This window comes from Eulemur rufifrons, chromosome 7, assembly GCF_041146395.1.
Source record: "Eulemur rufifrons isolate Redbay chromosome 7, OSU_ERuf_1, whole genome shotgun sequence".
Classification (NCBI taxonomy): domain Eukaryota; kingdom Metazoa; phylum Chordata; class Mammalia; order Primates; family Lemuridae; genus Eulemur; species Eulemur rufifrons.
The window spans coordinates 227,915,553-227,922,849 of record NC_090989.1 but is presented as its reverse complement, the minus strand read 5'-3'; the positions used below and the strand labels follow the sequence as shown (position 1 = coordinate 227,922,849).

The window sequence follows — 7,297 nt, the reverse complement described above, 5'->3', positions numbered from 1 at the left end:
TATGTTGTCTTGCATTTTAATTTTACATAACTCTAAAGCCCCTCAAGACAGAATTAGTATTAATAGTAGTACTAGTGTTTTTCACATGTATTTGCCTTTTCTGGTGCTCTTAGTTTCTTCTTACACTCTGTATTTGTGCCCGGGATCATTTAACTTTTTCCTGAAGAATCTCCTTTAGTATTTCTTGTAATACAGGTCTCCTGACAAGGAATTTCTTCTTCCTTCTTCTGGAAACGTCTTTATTTCACCTTCACTTTTGAAGAACGCTTTTGCTCTCTTCTCAGCTGCTGCTCTGGCCTAGGGCAAACACTTCATGCCTCAGGCCTTGTGCTGCCCCCCTGGTAATGCTGTAGGTTGAGTGTGTAAATATAGGCAGAGTTTTCTAAGAGATATGTCAGAGAAATTTGTTATCTCTAACCCTGTGGTCATATCCCTTTATAGCTTATGAAAATGTACCTGCTCAGAGGAATTAACTACACTGGCTACCTATAACAGGTTTGTGTTTTATCTTAACATTTTGGGAGTTTTCTTCTTACATTTGTGCATATCTCCTGCACTAGTTTTAAACTCAAGTGTGAAGTTCATCAGGCTAGGTCAGTGTTTCCTGGCTTCAATATTTTGCACACAACCTTCACAATTCTTTTCCACATCTATCTGCCACTTATATTGTTTACCTAAGATTTTATTTTGTCTTTTACTGTACCTTTTCTATGTTTAGATACACAAATATTCACCATTCTGCCACAACTGCCCACAGCATGCAATACAGCAACATGCTGTACAGGTCTGCAGCCTAGGAGCAGTAGACTATACCACATAGCCTGGGTGTATAGTAGGCCATACCGCCTAGGCTTGTGTATGGAATCACCTGATAATCTATTCCCATCATTAAGGGACATAGAACTGCATTCTCTTATTTGGACAATGAGTAAATGTGTCAGGGCCAACAATCACCAACTGACCAACTACCAAACAATTATGTTTCTAAAATCTCTTGATGTCAATTTTGCACAAAGAGCAATTGAGTTGCCCTACATGTGCCACTCATGACAAAAGCCCTTTTTACCTAAGATTCGCTTTGCATTCATTTTCTTTTTCTTAAATGAACGCATTTTAAAAGAAACTTAATATCACTATCACAAATTGAAAATCAGTACCACTTGTCAAAATCATGGTAAAAATAAAAATAGTGAAAATAAAACAATTCTATTAAATGTTACAAAGAGACCATTGCCTATTGAAGACTCTGAGCCTCAGGCATGCTCTCTGTTAAAATAAACAACAGTTAGAGAGGCTTCAAAGGCAACTATTATCCTTGTATAATTTTTAAAAATGTGAAAGAGAATAAAAAAATGGAGTGATTTCTTCATTATATGATTCCATTTTGTTTAATGATTTGCCAGCGTACCCGCTAAAGGCATCTCATGCACCACAATTTAGGACACACTGGGTTGGATCACCTCTGATGTCTCTGTCAGCTTGCAGCATCTATGAGGTCACAAATATTTTTCCTTCCAAGTGTTTTTGTATTTCCTCCCTAGTTCTCACTCGTGTAGGCTGTCCTGGACCTACACCTTATATATAAATGGCTCCTTCCTACCAGTGATCACCTCCACTCTTAGTGCTGAATGTTGCTATAAAAAAACTTGGGAATTATATGTAAAAAATAGAAAAATGGAGAAAATTGTGAAAAGTAGGAAGTGATTGGGAGACAGTGACTTAGACAAAAGGCACCCTGCATCCTTGACCTAGAACATTTTCATCTATTTTCCCAAATATTTTCTTTTTTCTTCCTTGGACTTCCCATTTGAGGTTTATTTGGGTTAAAATAAGGATGTCCTCTTAAGAAGGCAGATATCTCTAGGAGGATTAAGTGGCCGTAACTACCCACACTTTAAACACTTAAATTAATCTAATCAGCTTGCTTATTTCCATGATACCTAAAATTGCCTACATTAAAAGAAAAGGAATGAAATAATTTTGAAGACTAGTATATTTTAGGGGACCGGGTAGCATAAGAGGGGGTCATGGAGAGGTAGAGGAGAAATAATACAGGAAGGTGAGAGAGTCCTCCCCCCCCAAAAAAGTTTAGCATAGTTTAACATTTTCTCTTTTTCCCCTCCTTGTCACTCTACTACCTTAATTCCTGTTCCAGAGATCTAGAAGTCAGGTTAGTATAGAAAATGATATAGTTCAGCTAGTTTTTAGATTAGGTCAACTTTTATAGGCTAGGACTCTCCCCACCATTAGTAAAATTGCTTCTAAGAGAACAACATATTCACTGAGTTCCATGACACAGTTATTTGGTAACCCAAGAACAGTCTGTACAGTACTCTACATACAATTGGTAATTAAGCAATGCTATTGGATCCCTTTGCCTTTGTAAATCTCCAGTGGGACAGAAAATTGCCGGGAAGATAGTACAAAAATAGATTTCCCCAAGAAAATGGTTCAATTTTAAATAAAGTATTCCTGTGCCCTTTAGGTCCTGTTAATATATCAGGTTTCCCCTCAAGTGCAATAGTTATATTGATGACTTTCAAGCAGGTTCTAGGCTAATGTTTTTCAAACTATTGGTTGTGAAGGACCAGGCTGCTGTTGCTGTTTCTTGTCCTTCTTTCTTCTCTCTTTTTCTTCTTTCTTCTTCTTCCTTTCTTCTTCTCCTTCTCCTTCTCCTTCTCCTTCTCCTTCTCCTTCTCCTTCTTCTCTGATCTGTGGTAGAATTCTACAATGCAGTTTGTGCCACGTGACTCACAGTGTGACAACACTCAAACTGATCTCTTTACTTCATTCAACAAGACAACTCCTCTAATCTTGAGCTTGGATGTTCTGGAAATGTCAAATTTCTATAAAAGTATCTAAACACTCCTAATTTCTGGGCTTATTTTATCGTAGACTGGTGGAAAAACTGTGCAGACCATACTTTGAATGGATTGGTCTGGTCAGTGGGCTCTGAGTGTTCCTCTTATGAAAGGACAAGATCCCTGCAGCCCTGGGGAGTCCTTTTATTGACTTAGGTTTAACATAATCTAACAACGCAGTCCAGGGACAGAAATAATCTGAGAATTATTGATTTGTAACATAAATTTGCCAAGTCACTTGGCGTACTCTTGTTGCTACTCTCATTCTTCTCAATTGCGCCAGAAAATTAGGAGCCCAGAAAATTCGGAGGTCCTCTTACAGTTGTTATCAATTATTATAAAGTTTATATTATGTAAACATAAATCTGAAAGAATCTTTAAAGCACTTTCTCACTGTCAGGCTAAGTTATGCTGCAGTAACAAATGACCTCTGGGCCGGGCACAGTGGCTCACACCTATAATCCTAACACTCTGGGAGGCCAGGGTTAGGAGTTCAAGACAAGCCTGAACAAGAGTGAGACCCGTCTCTACCAAAACTAGAAAAATTTAGCTGGGTGTGGTGGTGCCCACCTGCAGTTCCACATACTTGGGAGGCTGAGGCAGGAGGATCATTTGAGCCCAGGAGTTTGAGGTTGCAGTGAGCTATGATCACACCATTGCACTTTACCTAGGATGGCAAAGTGAGACTCTGTCTCAAAAAACAAAAACAAAAACAAACACAAAAAACAAATGACCTCTGAAATCTCAGAGCCGTACAACACCACCACTTATTTCTTGTTCATGCCATATGTCCATCAGGAGTCAGTGTCAGCTAAGCTCCACTTAGCCTTTATTTTAGGACCCAGGCCGAGGGAGTAGTCCTAGCTGGGACACTGCTGGTATTGTGCTGAGGGAAAAGGGAAGATGGTAGCCATGATAGCTCTTAAAGCTCTACCCCAAAGTGCACACAGTACTTTCTCTCTTGTCTCATTGGCCACAGTGAGTCACATGACCAAGCCTGAAGCTAAGGAGGCGGGGATGTGTAGCCGCCTAGAGGGACGAGAGTGAGAGGAGGGGCAGCAAGGAATCCAGACACTGACAACACCCACCACACCCATTGTAAACACTGGATGAGAGATGAGGAAAGAGTAGAGAGGCATTTCAAAATGTGAGGAATCTGTTTCATAACCAAGAAAGATGAAATCACTTTTACTAATTTCAACACTAATTTGTGAGCATTTTACTCTGTTTTTAAGGCTCTGTGAGATGAATTGATGAAGTGTCATAAATGGAAAATGTATCCTCTGTTAAGAATTACAGATGATTTATATTAAAAAGAGAAACATTATGGGAATTTATCCATCACTCTCTAGTATATAAGGCTGACATACAATTAAGCATAATTATAAAGTCAACACAAATGAGAATAGAGTCCAATCTGATACTAACACAACTTGTGCCTGAGGTTTCAAACTTTAACATCTTTTTTTTTTCAAGTGTTAAATGAAGTTTATTGAGGGAGGGCAAGATAGGTTTACAGAGCAAGAGCAAGATACATTTGCCACAGACGACGGATGGGCTCCCCATCATCACAAAGGGGCCTCAAACTTTAACCTCTTTTATCTTGATTTGCATGGTTCAGTTGGAAGGTGAGTGTATCACAGAAAAAGAGTAATATATTCATGCTCTGAGATTTGTCAGAGAATTCCTCATTTGGTAAAATAAGATAGGACATCTCCAACTCCCAGAGAAGTTGGACTGATCTTAGCAGTCCTTAAAAATTCTTAACTCTCTGTGGATGGGAAGAAAATTCCCTCACACCTTTCTTCAGATAGGGCTTATTTTGGTATCAAAGAATTAATAAGCCTCCTTAAGTACCTAACACACACCCAAGGAGTAATTGGGCTCATCTGGGGTTAGAGCTCTTCAAGATTCCTTTTTGTTTTAAAAACACTTCAGATTTGAAATGCCTTGTCAGAACTAGAAAGAAAGAGCAAGGACAAATCCCCACTACAGGCAGCCATGTAAAAGGAAAAAAGGAAAGAAAATTTCTTTATTTGCTTCTTTCTTTTCCTTACTTGCCAATGATTTCTTATTTTTCTTTCCAGCCTTATATTGCTTCTCCTTTAAGCTCCTCTTGGGATGGCTTTTTCTACTTTTTGTTCTATGAGATGTTAACAAAACATTTTTCTAAGAGCTCCCCGTATTTAAACTCAGGGGAAAAAATTGTGTAGTTCCAGCACTAGCCAGAGTATCCAACTATGCTTGTTGTAGTATATGGTTTCTTCTTGGGACACAGTGCGGCCAGGGAGTGTGGCTAGAGAAGTGCCACATGGGTGTGGACTTCCATTTTGAACATGATGGTAACCCACTATGCTTGTAAGGAAGCTACAGTATATGTAGAGTTCATTCACCATGTTCTCTCAATTGATCTGATTTTCATACCAGTTCTGTGAAATCAGGACTTTCAACCCCATTTTATAATTGAATATTAAATAGCTCACACCTGTAATCCTAGCACTTTGGGAGGCCAAGGCAGGAGGATTGCTTGAGGCCAGGAGTTCAAGACCAGCCTGGGCAACATAGTGAAACCCTGTCTCTACAAAAAAAATAATAATAATAAAAAAATAGCCAGTCATGGTGGCACACACCTGTAGTCCCAGCTATTTAGGAGGCTGAGGCAGGAGGGTCACTTGCCCAGGAGTTCGAGGCTACAGTGAGCTATGATTGTGTCACTGCACTTTAGCCTGGGTGACAGAGCGAGACCCTGTCTTTAAAAACAAACAGGCCAGGCACAGTGGCTCACGCCTGTAATCCTAGCACTCTGGGAGGCCGAGGCGGGCAAATTGTTTGAGCTCAGGAGTTCGAGACCAGCCTGAGCAAAAGTGAGACCCCGTCTCTACTAAAAATAGAAAGAAATTATATGGACAGCTAAAAATATATATATATAAGTAAAAAAAACCCAAATAAATAAAGATTAAGTGATAAACCCAATGTAGGGGAGATCCATGGTGACCTCATCATCCTCTTCATAGGAACTGCCTCTTTTCTCCATCCACATATATCTCAGGAATGCCCATGATTTTACATGACAGCCGGAGGTCCCTCACTGTTGACCGGTCCACCACCAATAGCCACCAAATTGCCCTTTCCCATGGTCTTAGTTGCTTGGTCTACAGATAGGCACTTGACCTGAACCAGACTAGTTAGTGTCTGTCTTTAGGATTCTTTAAACTGGAACTGAGAATTCAGGACTGCTTTGGTGGCACAAGCTTTTAGAGCATTTGTCTTTATAATTCCACTGAAACAGCTCTTGTCATGGTCACCCATGGACCCCCCTGTGATCATATCCAGAAATCAATTTTCAGGCTTCATTTTTCGATATCATTCAGCAGCATTTAGCATAGGTGACCCCTTGCTCCTTCACTTTCTGCAGGTGGCTTCTGGGATACCACTTTCTCTTGGTTCGTCTCCTACCTAGTAGGCTATTCCTTCTCCATCTCCTTTGCAGATTTGTTCCCAAGTCCCCAATCTTCAAAGATTGGGGAGCTCCAGGGTTGGGTCTTCATACCTCTTGTATTCTCTATCTACCTGTGGCTATCTTTGATTCTCTCCTTTTCTTATATCCAATACTTCAGCATATAATGTTGACAACCCTCAAAATATATTCAGTATATGGCCACTACACACCAACTTTACCACCTGGTGCAAGCCTCATTGTCTCTTAAAAGGATTATTCCAATAGCCTCCTACTCTCCCTCCTCCTTGCCCTCCTACACAAAGCAGCCAGAGTGGGTCTACTAAAACATAAATCAGATCATGTTACTGCTCAGTTCAATATTTTCCATGACTTGCCATTCCAGAGTGAAAGCCCCAATTCTAATAATTATCTCAGATCTATATGGTCTGCCATTGCTACCTTTCCTATCCTGCCTCTTAGCACTCTGCCTGTCTCCGACGCCTACTCCAGCACACTGATCCACTTGCTTGTCCTGGAACACGTTAACATGTTCCCACTGTAGGGTCTTTGTATTTGCTCTTCCACCAAATATACTTATTACTTCCTCCCAAACTTCTTTACGTGTTCAGGTATCACCAAATATCAGAAGCCTTTCCCTGGCCACCTTTTATAAAACAATACACAGCCCTTCCACCACCATCACCACCCCTACTTGGCACTCCCTTGTTCCTTATGCTGGTTATTTTTCTCCGTAGCAGTTACCACTACTTGGCATGTTATTTGTGCATTCGTTTATTGTGGGACTCTCTCCCCTCCACTAGAACATGAGCTCCCTGAGGGCACACTTTTTCCTTGTCACTACTATGTCCCTAGCACCTAGAACAGTGCCTGCCACACAGGTAGGCTCAAAAGCAATAGCTCATTGGATGAATAAGTTAATGTAATCCTGTAGAGCTGCAGGAGGCTATGTTTTCTATCAAGTAGAGAAACCAGTCTG

At 40.4% G+C, this 7,297-nt stretch overlaps 1 non-coding gene across 1 annotated transcript; it reads right to left on the bottom strand.

Annotated features, from left to right (window-relative positions):
- Positions 1-930: 930 nt before the first annotated feature.
- On the bottom strand, positions 931-1,064 carry LOC138389003 (U11 spliceosomal RNA). Its single transcript, XR_011234449.1, has one exon. It is a non-coding gene; the product is annotated as a U11 spliceosomal RNA (small nuclear RNA).
- Between the last annotated feature and the right edge of the window lie 6,233 nt (positions 1,065-7,297).